Consider the following 26,992-nt stretch of genomic DNA (forward strand, 5'->3'; position numbering starts at 1 on the left):
TGTCCTCCAAGAAATGCTAAAAGGGCCGGGGTTGTGGCTCATGCCTGTAATTCTAGCACTTTAGGAGGCTGAGGCAAGTGGACCACTTGAGGCTAGGAGTTCAAGATCAGCGAAACACCATCTCTACTAAAAATACAGAAATTAGTCGAGCATGTTTACGTACGTCTGTAATCCTGGCTACTCAGGAGACTGGGACATGAGAATTGCTTGAACCCGGGAAACAGAGGTTGCAGTGAGTCAAGATTGTGCCATTGCGCTCCGGCCTGGGTGACAGAGTGAGACTCCATCTCAAAAAAAAAAAAAAAAAAAATGCTAAAGGAAGTTCTTCAATCTGAAAGAAAAGGACATCAATGAGCAATAGAAATCCTATGAAGGTACAAAACTCACTGGTAAGTAAACAGAAAAACCGAAAATAATATATATAACACTGTAATTGTTGTGTGTAAACTACTCATCTTGAGGAAGAAAGACTAAAAGATGAACCAATCAAAAAAATCACCACCATGACTTTTCAACTCATAGACAGTACAATAAGTTATAAATAGAAACAATGGGCCAGGCATGGTGGCTCATTCCTATAATCCCAGTACTTTGGGAGGGGGAGGCAGGTGGATCACCTGAGGTCAGGTGTTCGAGACCAACCTGGCCAACATGGTGAAACCCTGTCTCTACTAAAAATACAAAAATTAACCAGGCATGATAATCTAAAAATTAGTACGCACCTGTAATCCCAGCTACTAGAGAGGCTGAGCCAGGAGAATTGCTTGAACCTGGGGGGCGGAGGTTGCAGTGAGCCGAGATAGTGCCACTGCACTCCAGCCTAGGTGACAGAGTGAGACTCTGTCTCAAAAAAATAAATAAATAGTACACGGGGAGATCAAGTTAAAGTGTAGAATTTTTATTAGTTTTCTTTTTGCTTATTTGTTAGTTTGGTTTTTGTTTATTGCATAAATAAGTTGTCATCCCTTTAAAATAATTGTTTACAAGATATTTGCAACCCTCACAGTAACCTCAAATCTAAAAACATACAACAAATACACAAAAATAAAAAGAAAGAAAGTGACCAGGTGTGGTGGCTCACACCTGTAATCCCAGCACTTTGGGAGACCAAGGTGTTGGATAGCCTGAAGTCAGAAGTTTGAGACCAGACTGGATAACATGGCAAAACCCCATCTCTACTAAAACTACAAAAATTAGCCAGGTGCAGTGGCGTGTCCCCTCCTGTGGTCCCAGTTACTCGGGAGGCTGAGGCAGGAGAATCACCTGAACCTGGGAGGCGGAGGTTGCAGTGAGCCAAGGTCGCTCCACGGCACTCCACAGCCTGGGTGACAGAACAAGACTCCGTCTCAAAAATAAAAAATAAAAAAGAAAGAAAAAAAGAAAAGAAAGGCCAGGCACGGTGGCTCATGCCTGTAATCCCAGCACTTTGGAAGGCCGAGGCAGGTGGATCACGAGGTCAGGAGTTCGAGACCAGTATGGCCAACAACGTGAAACTCCATCTCTACTAAAAATACAACAACAACAAAAAAAATTAGCTGAGTGTGGTAATGTGCGCCTATAATCCCAGCTACTTGGGAGGCTGAGGCAGGAGGATTGCATGAACCTGGGAGGTGGAGGTTGCAGTGAGCTGAGATCATGCCATTGCACTGCAAGGAATCTGAGGGTTTAGTGGCAAGGGGCTTCATCCCAGAAGATTCAAATTTACTAGGCACTTCCTTTTCTGTTCAGGGAATCTGCCTCAGGCCAATGTTAATTGGACCCCAGAGAATCTTTATTCTACCATCTCAAAAACCTTGTTTAAGATTGTCTTAGCTATTTACTGCTGAGTGGCAAATGAGCACAAATTTAGCACCTAAAACAACACACATTGGCAGGGTGTAGTGGCTCACACCTGTAATCCCAATACTGTGGGAGGCTGAGGTGTGAGGATCACTTGAGGCCAGCAGTTTGAGACCAGCCTCGGCAACATAGTGAGATACCATCTCTACCAAAAAAATGAAAGTTTTAAAATTAGCTGGGCATGGTGACATGTGCCTGCCATCCTAGCTACTCAGAAGGCTGAGGCAGGAGGATCACTTGAGCCCAGGAGTTCAAGGATGCAGTGAGCTATGATCATGCCACTGCACTCCAGCCTGGGTGACAAAGCAAGATTCTGTCTCAGACACACCCACACACACACACCCATGTTCTCTCACGGTTTCTGTGGGTCAGTAATCTGGACACAGCTCAGCTGGTTCCTCCATTTTACGGTCTCACACAAGACCACACCCAAGATGTTAGCAAAAGTTGAGTCTTACCCAAAGGTCCAACCGGGGGAGAATCTGCTTCCAAGTTCACTTTTTGGTTGTTGACATGACTCAATTGCTTTTAGGCAGTTGAATCGAGGGCCTTGATTCCTAGATGTTTTTGCCCAGAAGGCGCCCTGTGTTTCTTATCTTGTGGGCCTCCCTAACCAATCAACTTGCTCTATGAACGCTTATAAAGGAGAGAGTCTGCCACCAAGACACAAGTCATCATCTTATATTTACAGAGGTGACATCCTATCATCTTTGCTCTTCTCTGTTAGAACGAAATCGAAGGTCCTGCTCGAACACAGTGGGGGACATGACACAAGGGTGTGAACACCAGGAGTCAGGGACCACAGGGAGCCATCTCAGAGTTCACTCTACACAAGGATATTAATCTTCATTAAGCTCTTTCTGCCCCAGAAAGCAGCCCAGCTTTGGTGGATGTTGTGGGGCCTGTCTCCCAGAAGAGCATTTACGAACCAAACAGTATACAAGGTAATATTAGTCCATTTTTATGCTGCTGATAAAGACGTATCAGAGACTGGGCAATCTACAAAAGAAAGAGGTTTGATGGACTTAAAGTTACACATGGCTGGGGAGGCCTCAAAGTCATGGTGGAATGTGAAAGTCACATCTCACATGGGGGCAGACAAGAGAAGAGAGAACTTGTGCAGGGAAACTCCCGTTTTTAAAGCCAGTAGACTTCGTGAGATTCATTCACCATCACAGGAACAGTGTAGGAAAGATCTGCCCCCATAATTCAATCACCACCCACTGGGTTCCTCCCATGACACATGGGAATTGTTGGAGTTACAATTCAAGATGAGATTTGGATGGGGACACAGCCAAACCATATAAAAGAGCTAGAGTCAAACTCTAGATTTCCTCTTTTTTTTTTTTTCTTTTTGAGACAGATCCTCATTCTGTAACCCAGGCTGACTGCAGTGGCACAAACTTGGCCCACTACAACCTCTGCCACCCAAGTTCAAGCAATTCTTGTGCCTCAGCCTCCCGAGTAGATGGGATTACAGGCATGTGCCAGCACACCTGGCTGATTTTGTATTTTTGGTAGAGATGGGGTTTCACCATGTTGGCCAGGATGGTCTTGAACTCCTGACCTCAAGTGATCTGCCCACCTCGGCTTCCCAGCATGCTGACGCCTGGCCCGATTTCCTCATTTTCAATATAATATGGAATTATCTGATTTCTGGATCCCAGTTGTTTATGGAACTGAAACTTCCATTTATTTTTTGGATTATTTCCAAAAACTGATTGGGATTTTTTTACTGTTTTCATTTGTTTGTGTGTGTCATCAAAAGCTGTATTTGTTATGGAGATTAATAATATGTTCTAATTCCCCAGAACTTAGCCATGTCTAACCCTGATATGGACAAGGTTCCATTACCTTTTATAAGACCTTTACAGTAAGTCCTCAATAAATATTTGTTGAACAAATGAGTAAATGACTGAATGGACGGGTGAATGGATGCTTTCACTGGCCTGGGTTTGGGCAGACAGTAGGAAGTGGGGGCCACTGTTTCACCAAAGGAATCATGCTGGGGAAAACCCCTGAATAGCATTGAGTTGCAGAACTATAAATCTATTCTCATAAATTCCAATCAATCCTGTAAACTTCAGAGCAAAACCGCCAGGCTGTGCTAGTTTGCTCGGGCTTCTGTAACAGTAGGCATTCATTTTCTCACAGTTCTGGAGCTTAGAAGTCTGAGATCAAGGTGTTGGCACGGCTGGCTTCTCCTGAGGCTCTTCCTTCTCTGTGTTCCCACATGTTTTTTTTTTTTTTTTTTTTCTTTTTTTCTGCGTATGTGCAGCCTTCATGTCTCTCCCTCCTCCTATGAGGACATCAATCAGATTGAATTAGAGCCCACCCTAACAGCTTCATTTAATTTAACTACCTCTTTAAAGACCTTGTCTCCAAAGACTGGGTGTGGTGGCTCACACTGTCATCTCAGCACTTTGGGAGGTGGGAGCGAAAAGATTGCTTGAGCCCAGGAGTTTGAGACCAGCAGGGCAACATAGTGAGACTCTGTCTCTACAAAAATTTTTAAAAATTAACTGGGTGTGGTGGCGCTTGCCTGCAGTCCCAGCTACTCAGGAGGCTGAGGCAGGAGGATCACTTGAGCACAGGTAGTAGAGGCCACAGTGAGCCATGATCATGCCGCTGCACTCCAGCCTGAGCAACAGAGCAAGATCCTATCTCTAAAACAAAACAAAAATCAAGACTTTATCTCCAAATATAGTCACATTCTAAGGTAGTTGGACTTAGGGTATCACCGTGTGAATTTGGGGGAAGTCACTATTTAGACCATACCACAGACCAGGCCTCATTTTCGCAGGCTTTCCCGTTCTTGGCTCTCACCGTCAGACCCTGTCAACCCCCAAGTCAGTTGACTGAGGAGACTTCTATTAGCAGCCTCAGACCATTCTTATGGGGGTGTGAGGGGACAGCGCAGGTCCCTAGAGGATATGTCCATCTTCTTTACTCTGGGGATCGGCCCCAGCGTCTGGGGCCCACAGTGGACCCCTCTGAACAGCTTCTCCCCAACCCACACACTCCCACTCCCTCCACTGGGGCACCTCTCTACTCACCCAGCCCTCCTGCACTGCTCCTCAATTCCCACCCCTAACCTTGTCTCCTCACACAACTCCAAACCCTGAACTGCCTCCCGATGGCCCTCAGATTTAGCAGTGGCTGTAGACTCATTCGCGCAGGCACAAACCCTGATGGTACGGAGCTCCCGTTACGCCACTCTGCCCAAGCCCACGAGCAGAGCACACACCCTTCCGGCGGTCCTCCCTCCCTCGCTGCTGCTCCTCCTCTTCCCCTTCCTGGTCCCTCCTCGGATGGCTGACCTTTTAGCCTTAAACTATTTGGCTCACTCCTGGGACCTGTGGAGAGCGTTTTGGTTTGGTTTGGGTTTGGCTGTTCTCGCTACACTGGTGAACTCTCAGTCCCATGAACTGCTGCCATCTGTGTACTGATTGATTGCAAATCCATGTCCCCAGTTTGGCTCTCTGTGAACTCCAGACTCAGCTCTGTTCAGTGTCTTGGCTTGAATGTTTAATAAGGTATCTCATTCTTCACATGCCCAAAACTGAGCTCCTGCTCTCCCCCATAAATCTTCCTCCTCTGAAGTCTTCCCCATCCACGTTTATGGCATTCCCATGGTTGCACAACCATCTCCACCATCCATCTCCAGAACTTTCTCATCCCCCAGCTGAAACGCTGCACCTATTAAACACTAGATCCCTCTTCCCCAGCCCTTGGCAGCCCCCATTCTACTTCCTGGGCCTGGGCTTTTACTTTGATGGCGTGGGCACGATTGGTGGCCTTTGAGCAGAGGAGTATACGATTTGACTTGGATTTTAAAGAAGCCCTTGGGTGCTACGTTGAGACTGGCATGCCGGGGGTGAGGGAGAAAGCAGGGGGCAGGGGTCATTAGGAGGCGCCCAGAGGCTTAGCCAAAAACAAACAAACAAACCAAAGAAACCCAACTCGGAATCATCCATTCTTCCTTTTTTTCTCTCATAGCCCACACCCAACCCATGAGGAAATCTCTGCCTTCAGAATATTCTCGCTTCTCACACCTCCCTGCAAGCCCCTGCTCCAAGTCACCCTCTCCTCTTGCCTCTATTCCTGTTCTGTCTTTCATTTGAGCCAACATTTAAAAAGCAGGAAGCTTCATCCAAAAATAAGGATTTCTACTTCTAGCGAATAAACCAGAAGCCTTGGCAACATTCTGCTATCATCCTCTCTTGGCAGGAATCTGCTAGAACTGAGTAGAAGCTACCCTCTTTATTTAAGGCTTACACGTTCCACTTTTCCTCCTCCCTCTTTTAGTTTCTCCCCAACATGAGGCCATGTATTAATTAACACTTGTCATTGTCACTGAACTTTTTCTTTTAGAAAAAAGAGAAATAGGGGTAGGCATGGTGGGTCATGGCTGTAATCCCAGCGCTTTGAGGGTTCGACGTGGTAGGATCACTTGAGGCCAGGAGGTGAAGACCAGCCTGGGCAACATAGGGAGCCCCTGTCTCTACAAAATAATAAAAATTATTTATTTATTTATTTATTTAGCTAGGTGTGGTGACACACACCTGTGGTCCCAGCTACTCGGGAGGCCGAGGCAGGAAGATCGCTTGAGCCCAGGAGTTTGAGGCTGCAGTGAACCATGATTGTGCCACTGCACTCCAGCCTGAGCAACAGAGTGAGATCTTATCTCAAAAAAAATAAAAATTAAAATGCTGGATGTGGCAGCTCATACTTGTAACCTCAGCATTTTTGGGAGGCTGAGGTGGGAGGATCACACGAGTCCAGGAGTTCAAGACCAGCCTGGGCAACATAGCAAGACCCCATCTCTTAAAAAAAAATAATTAGCTGGGATCTTCAGTTGTTACATAGGTGGAAAAAAAAAAAAGAAAAAGAAAATAAAATAAAAAATTAGCTAGGCGTGGTTGTGCATGCTTGTGTTTCCAGCTACTCAGGAGGCCGAGGTGGGAGAATCAGTTGAGCCCAGGAGATCGAGGCTGCAGGGAGCCGTGATTGCACCACTGCACTCCAGCCTGGATGACAGAGCAAGATCCTGTCTCAAAACAACAGCAACGAAAACCCTGAACTGCCAACCCGGGGAGCCTCTGATGGACTCTGCCCTAACCAGGACTATTTCTGAGCTGTGGACGGAGCTCATGGGCTACTGTGTTCCACAGTGCAATTCACCTCACCCTTTATGTGAGTGGCACCCCCCAAGGTTGTGCCATGGGCAATCACACAGCCATCCAGTGCATCCTGGAGACAGAGGAGAAGCAGGTGTGGTCTGGGCCTAGGACCGGGACAGCAGGGTGGGCAGGCATGGCCAACAGAAGGAGCCCTCTAAGCATCACTGGGAAAATGAACAGAAGGGAGGAAGGAAGGCGTGGGGCTGGTTACGGGGTCGGACTCTGTTTCCATGACCCTCAAAGCAGATTCGGCAAAGCAAACCCCCGGGGCCTCCGAAGGCCTCGCCAGTCCTGGCTGTGGAGGGGGGGCTTGCAGGAGGCTGCAGGCTCAGGAGCACCCAGGACATCAGTGGCCTCTCCAGACCAGCCTCGTCTGGATGCTTCCGTCACAGTAAAGAGGAAGTTTCTGGACACCAAGAGACAGAGACCAGGCAACATGTTCTCACAGTCTCGGTCCCTGTCCAAAGTAATGCCATGCAATATGGGGGACGTCCCACACCGGAGGGGCATCTTCACTGCCCGGCTGTCCAGGGTCCTTACCACCACTGACAGGTCGCCTGGACCCTGCAGCCACACTCTGGAAGAGCCTCTGCAGAGAGACTTAAAGCCCCTTTCCTTTCTTCCCCTGGTGTAGAGAAGGGGCTCACGAAAGCATCCCGTATGCTTCTCTTGCCTTATTTAGAATAATGATGGGCTAGGGGTTTGTTTTTTAACTGTCAAATCGAAACAGAAAAAAGCAAGTGTAGATTGTAGACCCAGGGGAATTTGCAAGGGATCCTGCCTGCATGAAACTTTCTCTTTTCTCTGCCTGGCGTATTTTCTGGTAAAGGGGAACACAAATCTTGGGGAGGTATCTCGAGAGTCGATAATAGTCATGGTTCAGTTCCATCTGCTTCCCAGAGAATTCTAAATGTATTGCGTAGTGAGTGCCAAGACCTCCTGAGACTGGTGGGGGATTGCCTGAGGGGCCCCCATAACTCCTCCATGGACTCATGTAGCAGGAAGGGGCTGAGGGAGGAGGCAGGCAGGAACAGGAACCAGTCCTGAGTGAGGGCGGGGAAGTGTAGGGTGCCATCTCTCCCTCCAGGGCAACCCAGGGTAGTGGCACTTATGCTGCAAGGTATAATCCCTGCAAGGCCACTGGCAAGGTGATGACCAAGAACGAACTCCAGCAGGCTTAGGAGAGGCAGAGTTCACTCCCCACCACAGGGATCAATAACACTGCGGAAAACAGACGCATTCACTCTTGGCCTGAGCTCCCAGGTGGAAATGGAGAGAGGGGAGGGCATTTGAAGTACAGAGAGCAGCAAAAACACATTTCAAAGGCATGGCTATGAAAGACTCCATGGGAAACTTCTTCAAAAGAATGCCCCACGGTCTACTGTGGCCGCCATTCCTTCCTGGTGCTTAACCTCCCTCCCTCAGCTGCTCTTTCCGGCCACATCTAGTCCTCTTCCCAGCTAGATTCTACTGTCAGAAGATTCAAAGAAAGAAATCCCCTGTCTTCCCGTCTAACTCCGAAGCCTCTATGGTAAACCCTTCCTGAGTCTCTCAGTCTGAATTCCAGCCTCTCCTCCCCACCCTCCCTGACACAGCATTTGTGAGTGAGTACGTGTGTACTGAACGCTAACTCATGCGGATCCTCAGCTAGAATTCCAGCTCCTTGAGGGAGTCTCTGGGGCTCACTCTGCTTTCTGTCCCACCCCATGTTCTTCCCACCCTGCTGGCTCAAGAAGAGCCCTCCATCTCTCTCTCTCTCTCCGTCACTGCCCCGGCCATCTTTGCTGAATGCCAGTCACTGAACTGAGTTCATGTCCTGCCTTTACTGCTGACCGATCTGGGATCTTGGGTAGGTTACCTCATTCCTTGTGCCTCAGTTTCCTCATCTGTTAAAAGGTCTTAAAAGATTGATATAAGGACTGAACGATATTGTACATTGAAAGTACATGTTAACTATTATTACCATTTATATTTACTTGTTATGGATACAAAACGTATATTTTAAAACCTGTCTTTGAAAATTCCAGAGCCGTTTTTACCTTGCACCCAGAGATAAAAGTTTGCTTCAATAACTACCGGAAGGGAGTGACCTATCCTTGAGCGCACAGTGATCTGAGACTACTCCAGAAAGGAAAAGGAATTCCTGCCATCCCCTCTCAGCTCAAACCACAGAGTCGGCTTTTAGAAATCCATAAAATATTTAGGACAGGTTTGCTACACCAGACTTGCCGTAACTGGCCAACATTTTTACAAGTGGAACAATGTAATTATTTATAACAACAAAGGGCAGGACTTCATGAGGCCACTTGAATGTAAGGAAGAGGAAAGTGCGGGACTGAATGGTGAGTCTGAATGTTAGAAATTAGAGGAAAAAACCCTCTTTTTTTCCTTGTGTTGATGATCATATTGCTTCCTGAAGGAACAGCACCTGGATCTGTGTGAGAACCACTATGCCCCCTATTTCTTCTCCTCCTCTGACTTGGTTGCAACACATTTCTGTGAATTCCAGAAAAAGCAAACAATGCCTCAGTACTCCTAGCCCAAGAAAAATACCAGAGAGTAGACCTTGCATCTAGACGATGCTGAGCAGGCTTTACACGTTTTTCTCCTCCTGACGTCAGCTTTTCCCATGAAACTGAAAAATATCACAAGCACTCCCTGCAGAATCACCAATTCCCAAACCATGGAAACAGTCCGGAATCAGGAGGCGCTGCAGGAAGGAATTGAGAGCTCTCGTCATAAGAGCAGCTAGACAGAGGGTAGTGGCTCACGCCTGAAGTCCTAGCATTTTGGGAGGCCGAGGTGGGCCAACTGCTTGAAGTCAGGAGTTTGAGAACAGCCGCAACATGGCAAAACCTCATCTTTACAAAAAATACAAAAATTAGCTGGGACTGGTGGTGCATGCCTGTGGTCCCAGCTACTTGGGAGACTGAGGCAGGAGAATTGCTCGAGCCCAGAAGGCTGAGGCTGCAGTGAGCTGTGATTGCACCACTGCGCTCCAGCCTGGGCGACAATGAAACTCTGTCTTGAACAAATATATAGATATAAAATGAACAGCTATAGTGGTGAACTGTGTCCCCCAATAATTCATACATTTAAGTCCTAACTCCCAGTCCCTCAGAATGTGGCTATCTGGAGATAGGATTTTTGAGGAGGTAAGTTAATTATGATTTTTTTTTTTTTTTTCAAGAAATGCAGGCTGACCGGGCACAGTGGCTCATGCCTGTAATCCCAGCACTTTAGGAGGCTGAGGTGGGTGGATCACTTGTGGTCAGGAGTTCGAAACCATCCTGGCCAACATGATAAAACTGGTCTCTACTAAATATACAAAAATTAGCTGGGCGTTGTAGCACATGCCTATAATTCCAGCTACGAGGGAGGCTGAGGCAGAAGAATTGCTTGAACCCAGGAGGCAGAGGTTCAGTGAGCCAAGATAATGCCACTGCACTCCATCCAGCCTGGGGGACAAGAATGAGACTCCATCTCAAAAAAAAAAAAAAACAACTTAATAGAGAGGTGTTACAGCAAAAGCACAAAAAAAAAAAAAAAAAAAAAAAAGAACATGGAGAAACTCTGTCTCTACTAAAAATACAAAATTTAGCTGGGCGTGGTGGCACATGCCTGTAATCCCAGCTACTTGGGAGGATGAGGTAGGAGAATTGCTTGAACCTGAGAGGCGGAGGTTGCAGAGAGGCGGAGGTTGCAGTGAGCCGAGATGGCTCCACTGCACTCCAGTCTGGGCGACAAGACAGAAACTCCGTCTCAGAAAAAAAGAGAAAGAAAAAGAAAAGAAATGGGGGCTGGTCGGGCACAGTGGTTCACGCCTGTAATCCCAGCACTTTGGGAGGCCAAGGTGGGTGGATCGCTTGAGGTCAGGAGTTCCAGACCAGCCTGGCCAACATGGTGAAACCCTGTCTCTATTGAAAATACAAAAATTAGCCAGGCGTGGTGGCACGCGCGGGTAGTCCCAGCTACTTGGGAGACTGAGGCAGGAGAATTGCTCGAACCTGGGAGGTGGAGGTTGCAGTGAGCTGAGATCATGCCACTGCACTCCAGCCTGGGCAACAGAGCAAGACTCCGTCTCGAAAAAAAATAAAAAGAAAGAAAGAAATGGGGTATTTTTGTAGAGACAATGCCAACTGCTTATTGCCTAAGCTGGTCTTAATCTCCTAGACTCAAGCAATCCTCCCCCCTCAGCCTCCCAAAGTGCTAGGATTACAGACATGGGCTACTGTGCCCAGCCATAAGTCAAAATGAGGTCATACAGGTAGGCTTTAATTCCATGTGTCCACAAAAAAAGAGGTTTGGAGGCCGGGCACAGTGGCTCACGCCTGTAATCCCAGCACTTAGGGAGGCCGAGGTGGGCAGATCATGTGAGGTCAGGAGTTCGAGACCAGCTTGACCAACACGGGGAAACCTCATCTCTACTAAAGAAAAAATACAAAAATTAGCCAGACATGGTGATGGGCACCTGTAATCCCAACTACTCGGGAGGCTGAGGTAGGAGAACGGCTTGAAGCTGGGAGGTGGAGGTTGCAGTGAGCCGAGATCGTGCCATTGCACTCCAGCCTGGGGGACAGAGTGAGACTCTGTCTCAAAAAAAAAAGAGGTTTGGAGACAGATACATATGGAGGAGAGCCCATGTGAGCACATAGTGAGAAGGCACCCATCTGCGAGCCAAAGAGAGAGGCCTCGGAAGAAATGAAACTTCTGACACCTTGGTTTTGGACTTGCCAGCCTCCAGAACAGTAAGAAAATGAATGCACAGTTTAAACTGCCCAGTCTGTGGCATTCATTACAGTGGCCCAAGCAAAGTAATACACTTGGTGTATTTCATTTCACCCTTAGAGCTACACTGATTATTTTTTTCTATCCTGCAGAAGAAATCAAGGCTCAGAGAAGTCAGCTAATTTGACAGCTCATAGTGAGTGCCAGAGCCAGGCTTTGCAATCAGGTTTGTATGGTCACAAAACTGACATTCTTTTTTTTGTTTTTTGTTTTTTTTTTTGCTTTTTTGAGACTGAGTCTTGCTCTATTGCCCAGGCTAGAGTGCAATGGCTTGATTTCGGCTCCCTGCAACCTCTGCCTCCTGGGTTCAAGCGATTCTCATGCCTCAGCCTCCCCAGTAACTGGGATTACAGGTGCCCGCCACCACGCCCGGCTAATTTTTGAAATTTTAGTAGATACAGGATTTCACCATGTTGGCCAGGTTGGTCTTGAACTCCTGACCTCAAGTCATCCACCCGCCTCGGCCTCCCAAAGTACTGGGATTTCAGGTGTGAGTCACTACACCTGGCCAAAATGCACATTCTTTTTACCATATCAAGTTGCCTAATCAAATGAACGTTTCACTAAAAATATTCTAGAATCTAACTGAAACTAGTTACTAACCAGATCAGTAATTGAAGGACCTTCCAATGGGAGAGAGTTCTTGCTGATGCTACAGGTAGGCTGGGCAACACCAATTTAACGCCTTTGCCTGGCTTCAGTCTCAACCACAGCAAAGTCACATGGGCCTGATGACCACTGGCATGAGGAGGAAACTCCATCAAGTCCTCAATACCTTTTTTTTTTTTTGAGACAGAATCTCACTCTTGCCCAGGCTGGAGTGCAGTGGCACAATCACAGCTCCCTTCAGCCTCCACCTCCTGGGCTCAAGTAATCCTCCCACCTCAGCCTCCCCCAGTAGCTGGGACCACAAGCAAATGCCACCACCCAGCTAATTTTTTTTTTTTTTTTTTGGAGATGGAGTTTCGCTCTTGTCGCCCAGGCTGGAGTGCAATGGCACGATCTTGGTTCACTGCAACCTCCACCTCCTGGGTTCAAGTGAATCTCCTGCCTGAGCCTCCTGAGTAGCTGGGATTACAGGCACACGCCACCACGCTCAGCTAATTTTTGTATTTTTGGTAGAGATGGGGTTTCACCATGGTGGCCAGGCTGGTCTTGAATTCCTGACCTCAGGTGATCTGCCCACCTCAGCCTACCAAAGTGCTGGGATTACAGGCGTGAGCCATCATGCCCAGCCAGATTCTTAATTTTATGGAGAGACAGGGTCTCCCTATGTTGTCCTGGCTGATCCTGAACTCCTGGGCTCAAGTGATCCTCCTGTTTCGGCCTCTCAAAGTGCTGGGATTACAGGCATAAGCCACTGTGCCGGGTCAGGTCCTCAATGCTTAAGTCCACCTTTAGCCATTCCTTGAACACTCTGAAGGCGGTGCTGACTGTTGCACAAACTCCCATCTCAGTCCCTGTGCTCACGGGTATCAGAGAGTGGGGTCCCTCGCAGAACAATAGTAATTATGGTGCCAACTATTACCTGCAGCCTAACCCCTCCAATCCACTGAGCACTGTGCTAGGCACATGACGTATGCTATATCTAATCTTTTTTTTTTTTTTTTGAGATGCAGTCTCGCTCTGTCGCTCAGGCTGGAGTGCAATGGCGCCATCTCAAATCACAGCAACTTCTGCCTCCCGGGTTCAAGCGAGTCTCCTGCTTAGCCTCCTGAGTAGCTGGGAGGCACACACCACCACATCCAGCTAATCTTTTGTATTTTTAGTAGAGACAGTGTTTCGCCTTGTTGGCCGGGCTGGTCTCGAACTCCTGACCTCAAGTGATCCACCTGTCTCAACCTCCCAAAGTGCTGAGATTACAAGAGTGAGCCACCGCACCTGGCCCCTGGCTAGTTTTTGTATTTTTAGTAGAGACTGGGTTTCACCATGTTGGCCAGGCTCGTCTCGAACTCCAGACCTCAGGTAATCCCACCTCAGCCTCCCAAAGTGCTGGGATTACAGGTGTGAGCCACCGCGCCCGGCCTGTTGTGCTTAATCTTTCCCTCTGTTTTGTGAAGAATATACTATCTTCACCTGCAGAGAATAAACCTGAGCCTGGGAAAACCTGTGGGACTCACCCAGGGAGGCACCAACGAGACAGCACAGAGCCTGGGTTCAGGCTCACCTGTGCTGGCCCCCAAAGCTTGTTCTCCCTCCTCCACCCTGCCTCGCAGTGAGAGAAACCAAAGGACACTGAGGCATACCTGTGTGGCTCATTCGGGCTGCCCCTAGAGACCCCTAAGAAGACCCTCAGGAGGTCCCTGAACCCCTTTCAGAGGGGAAACCACTATAGGAGTCGGGGGAGCTCCAGGGTTGTCATCCACCTAATTAAAGCAAGTACCCAAGCCGGGCGCGGTGGCTCAAACCTGTAATCCCAGCACTTTGGGAGGCTGAGACGGGCGGATCACAAGGTCAGAAGATCGAGACCATCCTGGCTAACACGGTGAAACCCCGTCTCTACTAAAAAATACAAAAACCTAGCCGGGCGAGGTGGCGGGCACCTGTAGTCCCAGCTACTCGGGAGGCTGAGGCAGGAGAATGGCGTGAACCCGGGAGGCGGAGCTTGCAGTGAGCTGAGATCCGGCCACTGCACTCCAGCCCGGGTGACAGAGCGAGACTCCGTCTCAAAAAAAAAAAAAAAAAAAAAAGCAAGTACCCAGCCAGTAATGGACCGAAGATGGTTCACAGAGAGCACATTCCTGCCGGCCCATCCCAGTGGCTCCTAGCACCCTGCTCAGCCCCACACCCTTGACCTACTCTCCAACAGGCAGCCAGGGACTGGGGGAGTGGTGGGATCAACACTATGACCTTGGCATTTGTTATCTCTGGCCCAGGTAACACCAGCATGAGGATGACCCTCATCATGTGAGTGTCTCTGTTTGTGGCCATCTGGGTGTGTCTCAAGGACAGGCAGAGTGGGCAGGGGACTGCAGGAGTTCCAGCTTGAATGAGCCGCAGGCCCATGTTATCTCTCTGGGCCTAATCCTCCTCAGCTCTCCATTAAGGGTGTGCCTGGTCCTCTCTGAAGACCCTCAATGAAAAATGATTTTGCATTCCATTCCCTGGATTTTAGCCCTAACCAAGAGTGGCTGTACCACGCTTCTAGATGAGAACCAGAGTTGGACTTTATAATTCACACATTTACCCCGTCCAGCTGGTGTCTACTAGGTGCTGCTGTGGGCCTGATGTGAGAACAGCTACAGAAATCCCTTGGAGAAGCATAAGACAGCACTTGATAACCCGGGTTATCAGGCCCCCGAGGGCCTGCCACTGGGAGATAAGCACACTGTGTCTAGTTGGGCTGACTGATCGACATCTGTCTTCTCCAACCTAGACCCCAGTTCCATGCCAGGTGGGCCGACATTCAGTTCCCACTGCCTGGTGCGGTGCCTGGCACATGGGAGGCAAAATAATAGATGAACACTGCAAGCCTAGAGAACGACATTATTTCATTTTATTTTATTTCATTTTTTGGGACAGAATCTCCCTCTGTCACCCAGGCTGGAGTGCAATGGCGCGGTATCAGCTCACCACAACCTCTGCCTCCTTGGTCCAAGTGATACTCCTGCCTCAGCCTCCCAAGTAGCTGGAACTAAAGGCGCACACCACCACTCCCAGCTAATTTAGAAGGACATCATTTTTACATTAATACAAACATGAATATTTCATGGAAGTATAAGTCCAATTTCACATGCATTTTTAAGATGAAACTTTAGTGCAAATTGCCTAAGTGGGTACGTTTGTAGAACAAGGTCATTCTTCTGGGAGAGCTTATGGGACACCAGCACCAGACCAAGCCAACAGAGAAAAAGGGGCCCCACTCCACCCGCATTATCTCCCTGCTGGGCGCCCCCCTGGCCAGTCCATCTGCTTCCTATGGGCATGTTGGCAACCATGGAAGCCACTAGAAGATTTAGTGTTCAAGCGCACATGACCCCACCAGCAGTCCTGCCCTGACCCCCTCCGTTGCACTAAGCAAGGCTGGAATTTCTTAAGAAGCTTTTCTAGAGAAGTGAAATTAAAAAGAGAGCGAACAGCTGGCCCCAGAACTCTAACCAGTGAAGGAACTATCTTTAGCCTGGAGAGACCTGGTTGGGGCAGATGACGTCTTGTGGGACGAAAGTCCGCTCTGAGCCTGTAGATCATGAGGGAGGCTGTTCTTTGGGGGACAGAGAAGAAATGGGTTGTTTTGCCACTGAAAGGAACGGAGAGAAATCTGAGAATGAGGGTGAGGGAACCAAAAAATGAGAAGTTCAGGGTGAAATGAAATCTAGCCTGGAAGGGTCACCAAAGAATGTTATCTGAAAGGCAACGCCTGTGTTCTGGATGCATTTCTACAAAGTAAATCCCTCCTCTATCTCTTGGTCAACCCCTCCTCATCCTCATTGCCTATCCCTGAGCCTCCAGAAAAGTCTAAACTCACTATGATTCCAGTGTACATAGAAATCAAGCGAGAGGCTGAATTTTACAGCCAGATCAAGCAGCATGCCCAAGAGACAGACATGCAGAAAGCGTCCTCTTAGAGACAAGACATCAAAGCATGAATGAAAAACAACCACAGCCTCCTCCACCAGCACTTCCCTCTGCCTGGAGGCTTGCAAACATCTTAGAGACAGCTTTAAGCCACTAGACACCATGAAAACAGAAGGTTTTTGTCCCTAGATCTAAAAGGAGGAGAGGCCACACATGGAAACCTAAAGCCCAAGCATGAAAAGAGAAAAGAATAAAAGGGATAAATGAACAGAGCACAATACTTTTGTCTGAATTAACTCAGGACTGTCTTAGACACACAGACCCTGGTTCCCTTCCTGCCCCGGTCTTGAGCTAATGGGCTGATTCATCATGAAGGCTTGGGCAAAGCTAGGTCTCCACCCTTGGCTCCAGACTTGGCCCAGTAGTACCACAGCCACTGTGACGACAGGCCCGGCCACGCTCCCACCCTGCCTCCGCATGCCAGTTCCCTTCTGTTGGCAGGAGGCTCCATTCTCTGACAGGCTCACTTGCCTGCAACGCCTAACCCCAGTCAATCTTCCAGAAAGCTCCTGTTTCTGTTTTTCTTCTTTTTTTTTTTTTTTTGAGACAGAGTCTCACTATGTTGCTCAGGCTGGAGTGCAGTGGCGCAATCTCGGCTAACGGCAATCTCCACCTCCCAGGTTCAAGCGATTCTCCTGCCTCAGCCTCCCCGAGGAGTAGCTAGGATTCCAGGCACCTGCCACCACGCTCAGCCTAATTTTTTTTTTGTATTTTTCGTGGAGACAGGGTTTCACCATGTTGGCCAGGCTGGTCTCTAACTCCTGACCTCAGGTGATCCACCTGCCTCGGCCTCCCATGGGATTACATGAGTGAGCCACCGTGCCCGGCCTGGTTCCAGTTCTGAAGGACCCTTCCAGTGGAAAGGCAGTCAACCTGAGCTCTCGTTAAGCCAGCTGACCTGAGGCTGAAGATGTACCCTGCCCCTATAAAACGTTCAAGCCCTTCCCAGCTCTTGTTGCAAAATTTCACCAGCTTCCCACATGTTCCCGGGTGACTAATCCACCACTTCCCTCCATACACACAAACAAGATGGCTAACAAAAGAAAAATGTCTTCTGTGTCTAGTCACAGACACATCTGCCAATTAGGTCCTCTTGCCCACACAGAACCCTGAATAAACGAACAAGGGTCATATGCTCAGGTAGGTAAACATCTGGGAAAACAAATTATTCCATGCGTCAACATGGATTTCTAAACTCCAAAGACATCCTCAACCAAAGCAAAACTCACGAATAATAAAAACACTTCTTTAAAGATGAGTACATTTTTGAAAATGATTTCATGGCCATCTACGGTGAGCATGCCAACGATAATGAAATCCATAAAGCCCTTAGACCTTCTCCATGGATGATCTCACTGGTGTCTAAGTAAGTCAGAGCAGGTCAGGTGTAGTGGCCCATGCCTGTAATCCCAGCACTTTGGGAGGCCAAGGTAGGAGGATTGCTTGAGCCCAGAAGTTTGAGACCAGCCTGGGCAACATGGCAAAAACCCATCTCTACAAAAAATACAAAAAGTAGCCAGGTGGCCGGGCATAGTGGCTCATGCCTGTAGTCCAAGAACTTTGAGAGGCTGAGGCTGGTGGACCACATGAGGTCAGGAGTTTGAGACCAGCCTGGGCAACATGGCAAAACCACATCTCTACTAAAAATACAAAAAATTAGCCAGGCATGGTGGTACACACCTGTAATCCCAGCTACTTGGGAGGCTAAAGCAGGAGAAAACCCGGGAAGCAGAGGCAGCAGTGAGCCGAGATTGTGCCACTGCACTCCAGCCTGAGCAACAGAGCAAGACTTCATCTCAAAAAAAAAAAAAAAAAAAGTTAGCTAGGTGTGGTGGCACACACCTATAGTCCTAGCTACTTGGGAGGCTGAAGTGAGAGGATCGCTTGAGCCCAGGAGGCTGAGTCTACAGTGAGCCGTGATTGCACCACTGCACTCCAGCCTGGGTAACCCGGTGAGATACTGTCTCAAAAAAAAGAAAAATATTAAATAAATAAATAGGCTGGATGCGGTGTCTCATGCCTGTAATCCCAGCACTTTGGGAGGCTGAGACTGGCAGATCACTTGCAGTCAGGAGTTCAAGACCAGTCTGGCCAACACGATGAATCTCCATCTCTACTAAAAATACAAAAATTAGCTAGGTGTGGTGGCGGGCACCTGTAGTCCCAGCTACTTGGGAGGCTGAGGCGAAAGAATTGCTTGAACCCAGGAGGTGGAGGTTATAGTGAGCCAAGATTGCACCACTGCACTACAGCCTGGGTGACAGATCGAGACTCCATATCAAAAAATAAACAAACAAATAAATAAATAAGTCAGAGTAACAATGATGCATGGAAATGGGAGTGGTTTACTGTCTACATTTACTCCACCCACAAAAGAAGTCTCATTCACAAGCTCTTTCTGCTGGCCTGTGGTACTGAAATGTCTCTTCTGTTTGTTTGTTTGTTTGTTTGTTTGTTTGTTTGTTTTTGAGACAGAGTTTTGCTTTTTGGCCCAGGCTGGAGTAAAGTGGCGTGATCTCGGCTCACTGAAATCTCCGCTCCCGGGCTCAAGTGATTCTCCTGCCTCAGCCTCCCAAGTAGCTGAGATTACAGGCACCTGCCACCACATATGGCTAATTTTTTTGTATTTTTAGTAGAGCCAGGGTTTCGCCATGTTGGCCAGACTGGTCTTGAACTCCTGACCTCAGGTGATCCACCCGCCTTGGCCTCCCAAAGTGCTGGGATTATAGGCATGAGCCACCACACCTGGCTGTCTCTTCCATTTGGGCCACGGACTGGGCCAAAAATAATTGAGAAACCCTGATTGGGGTACTTCCCAATTGTTTCCTTTTCTTGTCCACAGAAACTGAACTGATAAGTTTGCCAAGTGGACATTCAGTGTCCACCGTTGACAGCACAGATCTATTTTTCACAGATAGCAAAGTCAAATTTACTACCTAGGACTAAAATACTCCAAAATATTCCATGAAACCCCAAGGTATGGGATCTGAAGTAGATGCCTCATTTTTCTGTGACTCAGATTTCTTCGCAAACTTCCCGGCAGATTTGGGGTGGGCCCAGAGGACCACATTGCACTCAAGGTGGTAACTGCGATCTCAGCAAAGAGACAGGAAAAGTGCTGGACTGTCAGAAGGCTGAGCTGTGTAAGTGCCATGTGACCTTGGCAAATCTCCCAGCCTCTCTTCAGTGTTCTCATCTGTGAAATGCCGACCCCACAGCTTGCTGAGAAGCTAAAAGTAGAAACGGTTACGAAGATGAGAATGCATTGTAAACTGCAAGGAGTCACAGGAGCACAGGTGGTTTGCAGGGCTGGGTGGTAGCTCATGTTAACTGAGCTTGCTCTCACTGAGTACCAGGGGCACTAACTCCCTCATCTCACAACAGCCTCGTGACACCAGCCCAACATCACAACCCTTCTGCAGATGAAGAAGGACCCATGGAGTTTAATGAACTTACCCAAGGAACCAGTGGAGAGGTGGTAGAACCAGGATCATAAACCCGTGGCCCAGATAAGCTGGAGCTCCCCCAAATCGTATTTTTTTTTTTTCCTGGGAATGCAGCTTAACCACATTCCCCAAACCTGTGATACTCGGACAGTTGTCATTAATGGAGCACATATCTTGCTCACCAGCTGGGGTGGTTTTCAAGACATGAGGGTTTTTCCCATGGTCTCCCTTCCCTGGAACAGGGACCCTGGGCTCCATGTGTAGGAGATGGTGGCGCATCCCAAAGCAGCCCGAGTCCCTCAGGAACCTCAAAGCACAGCATCTCCCCTCTTACCAACTCGCATGGTCTCCAACCTGAATAAGAAATTAACCATTGTTGGGTAGGCTTGTTTGTTATAGCAGCTTGCATTATCACCCTGATGAATACATCTCCAGTCCCCAAGGTACCTTCTTAACAAGGACTACTGAACCCTCTTCTGACTACAGCCACAGGCAGCAAAGAGGTACTACCATTTAGGATGGCTTAACAGTGTCAAGGTAGACATCAAGTATCAGCCAGGCAGCCAGCCCAGAATTATATGTGAAACCAATGAAGATTCTTGGTTGCAGTATAAAAAAATTAATGAATGCTACCTCTAATTATACATCAGGAAACAACACAGAGTTTTCTTTTGTTTGTTTTTTGGAGACGAGGCGTCTGTTGCCCAGGCTGGAGTGCAGTGGCACAGTCTTGGCTCACTGTAGCCTCCAGGTCTCAGGCTCAAGGGATCCTCCCACCCCAGCCTACCAAGTAGCTGGGACCACAGTCATGCACCACCATGCCCAGCTAATTTTTGTGCTTTTTGTAAAGACGGGCTTTCACCATGTTGCCCAGGCTGGTCTCGAACTCCTAGGCTTAAGGGATCCTCTTGCCTCCACCTCCCAAAAGTGCTAGGATTACAGGCATGAGCCACCATGCTTGGCCAACACAAAGATTTTTTTTTTTTTTTTTTTTTTCTGAGACGGAATTTTGCTCTGTTGCCCAGGCTGGAGTGCAGTGGCGCGATCTTGGCTCACTGCAAACTCCACTTCCCAGGTTCACGCCATTCTCCTGCCTCAGCCTCCCGAGTGGCTGGGACTACAGGCGCCCACCACCACGCCCAGCTAATTTTTTGTATTTTTAGTAGAGACGGGGTTTCACCATGTTAGCCAGGATGGTCTCCACCTCCTGACCTCGTGATCCGCCCACCTCGGCCTCCCAAAGTGCTGGGATTACAGGCGTGAGCCACCACGCCCGGCCAAGATTTTTAAATGAATATAGGAAGGATCACTTGCTATTGCACTTATCTTCAAGGAAATTTACTTTGATTACTAATACATACGCCACCAAATCTAGGTGGCTTATAGCAAAATTTCCCTTGAACTTCCAGTTTGCAATGCCTGTCACAGGCCAGGTTCTCAGCTAACATTTGTGGAGGGATGACTGGCCTTGCCCCTCATCGTTTTCTGCTCACTACTTTGTTGAAATAAAAATGCTCTCAAGATCAGGTGTGGTGGCTCATGCCTGTAATCCCCGCACTTTGGGAGGCCAAAGGCAGGAGAATTGCTTGAGGTTAGGAGTTTGAGACCAGCCTGGGCAATATAGCAAGATCCCATCTCTACAAAAAATAAATATTAGCTGAGCATGGTGGCATGCACCTGTAGTCCCAGCTAATTGGGAGGTTTAGGCAAGAGGATTGTTTGAGCATGAGAGGTTGAGGCTGCGGTGAGCTGTGATCAGGCCACTGCACTCCAGCTCCAGCTCCAGCTTGGGCAACAGAGCGAGACTGTCCAAAAAAAAAAAACAAAACAAACAAAACAGAATGTTCTCACCCAGTTTTTCTCCAGGGTTTCCAAACAGCCTGCCTCTGAAGCAGCCCTCTTCCCAAGTATAGTATTACGGGCTGAATTAGGTCCCCAAAACTTTGTATGTTGAAACCCTAACCCCTAGTACCTCAGAATGTGACCGTATTTTAACGTCTGGGTGTGGTGGCTCACGCCTGTAATCCTAGCACTTTCGGAGGGCGAGGGGGGCAGACTGCTTGAGCCCAGGAATTTGAGACCAGCCTGGGCAACATGGCAAGACCCGGTATTTATTAAAAAAAAAAAAAAAAAAAAAGTCAGGCATGGTTGTACGCACCTGTGGTCCCAGGCAGTCCAGAGGCTGAGGTGGGAGGATTGCTTGAGCCCAGGAAGTGAAGGTTGCCATGAGCCAAGATCCTGCCGCTGCGCTCCAGCCTGGGTGACAGCGCGAGACCCTGTCTCAACATTTTTAAAAAATTAAATAAATGAAAAATAAAAATAAATCAAACTACAAGGGCTACTGAAACCCCGAGTGAGATAAAACATTTTGCTCCTCATGGAAGAGGACAAGTGAGTAAACCCTGCTCTTCTGTGGTGGGGAGGCCACAGTTAGAAGTAAAGGGGCCCCACCAGAAAGGTAAATGGTGGGAAACGGTGGCCTCTGGAGGCAAAGCTTTGGGGGCTGTGGCCATCTGTTGAGACCCTGGCTGCAGACGTGGCTTCCCTCCCGGGAGAGCTCCTGTGAAAGCCGAGGCCCCCACCGGTATTAGAGGGGCTGCCATCTCTTTTGCTCGCAGTTAAACAAGTGCACTCATAGTAGGATAAGCAGCAAAGGAGACACTGTAGGAGAATAAAGAGGAATCCTTCTGGAAGCCAACAGGAAAAAAAAAAATGTGGCCAGCCCTCATAAGGCTAGAACCAGAAACTTAGTTCTCTGAAGCCGAGGCACTGTAATTTCCCTCCCTCTGATGACAGTCACGCCACAGAAAGGGAGCTGTCGGGAGGAAGAAGGAGGAGCCCAGAGGCATGGCTCATGCCTCCTTGCTCGAAGGAGGGGTGAAGGGCATGAAAGTCCTAAGAGAGGAGAGGAAGGAGAAATACAAATGAATAAGACAGCGCCCTACCCCAGCCAACTTAGAGTTTAGATAGGAATGGAGACATATTTCTGAAAATACTGGAAACAATCACAGCCAAATAAGAAATACAGTTCATTTCAATACTATGAATAGTTGAGCACTGTGGGGTATTCAAGGATAATTTTTAAAAATTAAAAAGTAAAATCAGGCTGGGCGAGGTGGCTCACACCTATAATCCTAGCACTTTGAGAGGCCAAGACAGCAGGATCATTTGACCTCAAGAGCTTGAGATCAGCCTGGGCAACATGGCAAAACCCCGTCTCTACAAAAAATACAAAATTTGGCCAGGCCCCTTGGCTCACGCCTGTAATCCCAGCACTTTGGGAGGCTGAGGCCGGGGGATCACGAGGTCAAGAGATAGAGACCATCCTGGCCAACATGGTGAAACCCCGTCTCTACTAAAAATACAAAAATTAGCTGGGCGTGGTGGTGTAATTCCAGCTGTCAGGCTTCTGGGCCCAAGCCAAGCCATCATATCTCCAGTGACCTGCAGGTGTACATCCAGATGGCCTGAAGCAAGTGAAGAATCACAGAAGTGAAAATGGCCGGTTCCTGCCTTAACTGATGACGTTCCGCCATTGTAATTTGTTCCTGCCCCACCTCAACTGATCGATTAACCTTGTGAAATTCCTTCTCCTGGCTCAGAAGCTCCACCACTGAGCACCTTGTGACCCCCGCCCCTGCCCACAAGAGAAAAACCCCTTTTGACTGTAATTCTCCACTACCCACCCAAATCCTGTAAAACTGCCCCACCCCTATCTTCCTTGCCGAGTCTCTTTTCGGACTCAGCCTGCCTGCACCCAGGGCAGCATAAGAATGGGAATGAGAATAAGAGTGAGTATAGAATTCACTCTTAGTCTCATTCCCAGTCTTATGCCACCCTCTACCTCTCCCCAGCTATCTCCACCACACTGTCAGTCTCACTCGCTCTCTCCTAGCCGTTTCTAATCTCTCCTTAACGAACAATTGCTGGCTTTGGATTTCCCTTTCTTCCTGTGCCTACAGAGCTGTCCCTGCCTTACATACAGACTGGGCAACATCTCCTGTCTCCCTACACTTCCAAACTTCCTTCAACAGCCCTCATCTTTACCCTCCTGAAGAACTTCTTTACTTTCTAGACAGGTCCAGCAAGACCTCCCCAGACATTTCACATCAGCAAGCTGCCGCCCTCCTCCATACTTACTTAAAAACCTCTCTCTCTCCTTATATCAACTCTACTCCCCCCACATTTGGACCCCCTCACAACACAAACTACTATTCCTGTGGCCACTGCTTTATGTATCTCTCGGCAAAGACCCACTGGAATTCCCCTGGGTAACTTTTCACCTTCTCAATGTTACTCACTCTTCATCTCCAAAGCCCAACTACACACATCACTGAAACAACTGGAGCCTTCCAGTTCCGTTTTAGAGATAAGCCCTCTATCAATACTGACAAACTTAAAAACCTTAGCAGTAATTATTGCTTAGGAAGACACTTACGGCCGGGCGCGGTGGCTCAAGCCTGTAATCCCAGCACTTTGGGAGGCCGAGACGGGTGGATCACGAGGTCAGGAGATCGAGACCATCCTGGCTAACACAGTGAAACCCCGTCTCTACTAAAAAATACAAAAAACTAGCCGGGCAAGGTGGCGGGCGCCTGTAGTCCCAGCTACTCGGGAGGCTGAGGCAGGAGAATGGCCTGAACCCGGGAGGCGGAGCTTGCAGTGAGCTGAGATCCGGCCACTGCACTCCAGCAAGGGGGACAGAGCGAGACTCCGTCTCAAAAAAAAAAAAAAAAAAAGGAAGATACTTACCCTGTATTTCGCTCCATCCTTGGCTACCTTCCCCTTGCTCGTCAGTCTCTCCTCCCAGGCCCTCTTCTTGTTTACTTATACCCAGCCCCGTAAATAACAGTGAAAGTGGCTCGTAGATACTCAATGTTTTCTCATACGCCATGAAAATCGAACCTCCCCCTCTACGCAGTTACCCCATCCGTCCCCATGACAACCTCTGACGGCTGCCGCCCTAGCTGGATTCCTAGGAGTCTGGGAAGAAGACACCTCTTTTAGTACTCCTTCTCACCTTTTCACTTTGCCTCTCCAGTTTTGTCTTGCACAAGGTCTCTTCTTCCTCTGTGGATCCTCTACCTATACGTGTCTACCTGCTAGTTGGACAGGCACATGCACACTAGTTTTCCTTACTCCCAAAAGGCAATTTGCAAATGGGACCGAAGAGCCCCTTGTTCCCCTCATGACACCAACATGACAAATAAAGAGTTATTCCGGCCGGGCGCGGTGGCTCAAGCCTGTAATCCCAGCACTTTGGGAGGCCGAGACGGGCGGATCACGAGGTCAGGAGATCATCCTGACCTAGACCATCCTGGCTAACATGGTGAAACCCCGTCTCTACTAAAAAATTTTTAAAAAAACTAGCTGGGTGAGGTGGCAGGCACCTGTAGTCCCAGCTACTCGGGAGGCTGAGGCAGAAGAATGGTGTGAACCCGGGAGGCGGAGCTTGCAGTGAGCTGAGATCGTGCCACTCACTCCAGCCTGGGCGACAGAGCGAGACTCCATCTCAAAAAAAAAAAAAAAAAAAAAAAGAGTTATTCCACTAATTCCCTTGCTTATCGGTTTAGGACTTTCTGCCTCCACTATTGCCCTCGGTACCGGAATAGCAGGCCTTTCAACCTCTGTCATGACCTTCCATAGCCTCTCTAATGACATCTCTGCTAGCATCACAGACATATCACAAACTTTTATCAGTCCTTCAGGCCCAAGTTGACCTTTTAGCTGCAGTTGTCCTCCAAAACCTCTGTGGCCCCTTGACTTACTCACTGCTGAAAACGGAGGACTCTGTATATTTTTAAACGAGGAGTGTCGTTTTTACCGAAATCAACCTTGCCTGGTGTATGACAACATAAAAAAACTAAGGGTAGAGCCCCAAAACTCACCAACCAAGCCAGTAATTAGGCTGAACCCCCTTGGGCACTCTCTAATTGGATGTCCTGGGTCCTCCCAATTCTTAGTCCTTTAATATCTGTTTTTCTCCTTCTCTTATTTGGACCTTGTGCCTTCCGTCTAGTTTCTCAATTCATACAAAACCGTATCCAGGTCATCACAAATCATTCTATACGACAAATGCTCCTTCTAACAACCCCACAATATCACCCCTTACTACAAAATCTTCCTTCAGCTTCATCTCTCCCACTCTAGGTTCCCACGCTGCCCCTAATCCTGCTTGAAGCAGCCCTGAGAAACATCGCCCATTCTCTCTCCATACCAGAGAAAAAAATTTTTCTCTGCCCCAACATTTCACCGCTATTTTATGTTATTTCTCTTATTAATTTAAGAAGGCAGGAATGTCAGGCCTCTGAGCCCAAGCTAAGCCATCATATCCCCTGTGACCTGCACGTATACATCCAGAAGGCCTGAAGCAAGTGAAGAATCACCAAAGAAGTGAAAATGACAGGTTCCTGCCTTAACTGATGACATTCCACCATTGTGATTTGTTCCTGCCACACCTTAACTGATCGATTAACCTTGTGAAATTCCTTTTCCTGGCTCAGAAGCTCCCCCACTGAGCACCTTGTGACCCCCGTCCCTCCCCGCAAGAGAAAAACCCCCTTTGACTATAATTTTCCACTACCCACCCAAATCCTATAAAACTGCCCCATTCCTATCTCCCTTCGCTGACTCTCTTTTCAGACTCAGTCCGCCTGCACCCAGGTGATTAAAAAGCTTGCTCACACAAAGCCTGTTTGGTGGTCTCTTCACATGGACGCACGTGACACCAGCTACTTGGTAGGCTGAGGCAGAAGAATCGCTTGAACCCAGGAGGCAGAGATGCAGTGAGCTGAGATCGCACCACTACTGCACTCCAGCCTAGGCAACAGAGCAAGACTCCATCTCAAAAAAAAAAAAAATTAGCTGGGTGTGGTAGCATGTGCCTATAATCCCAGCTACAAGGGAGGCTGAGGCATGAGAATCACTTGACCCTGGGAGACAGAGGTTGCAGTGAGCCGACGTTGCACCACTTCACTCCAGCCTGGGTAACAGAGTGACACTCTGCCTCAAAAATTTTAAAAATGCCAAAGTGTTTCTTAAAACAAGGTGGCTGTACTCTCGTTCTCCCACCAACAACATATGAGAACTTCCACTGTACCACATACTTGCCAGCCTTTACTACTGTCAATGTTTTTTGTGAGACTAGAACCTCCAGCGTAT

At 48.3% G+C, this 26,992-nt stretch overlaps 1 long non-coding RNA gene across 1 annotated transcript; it reads right to left on the bottom strand.

Annotated features, from left to right (window-relative positions):
- Positions 1-877: 877 nt before the first annotated feature.
- On the bottom strand, positions 878-25,331 carry LOC135964611 (uncharacterized). The gene is made up of 3 exons (XR_010577111.1): positions 24,852-25,331; positions 21,990-22,107; positions 878-4,138 (listed from the first exon to the last, which is right to left on the bottom strand). It is a non-coding gene; the product is annotated as an uncharacterized lncRNA (long non-coding RNA).
- Positions 25,332-26,992: the final 1,661 nt, after the last annotated feature.

This window comes from Macaca fascicularis, chromosome 8, assembly GCF_037993035.2.
Source record: "Macaca fascicularis isolate 582-1 chromosome 8, T2T-MFA8v1.1".
Classification (NCBI taxonomy): Eukaryota; Metazoa; Chordata; class Mammalia; order Primates; family Cercopithecidae; genus Macaca; species Macaca fascicularis.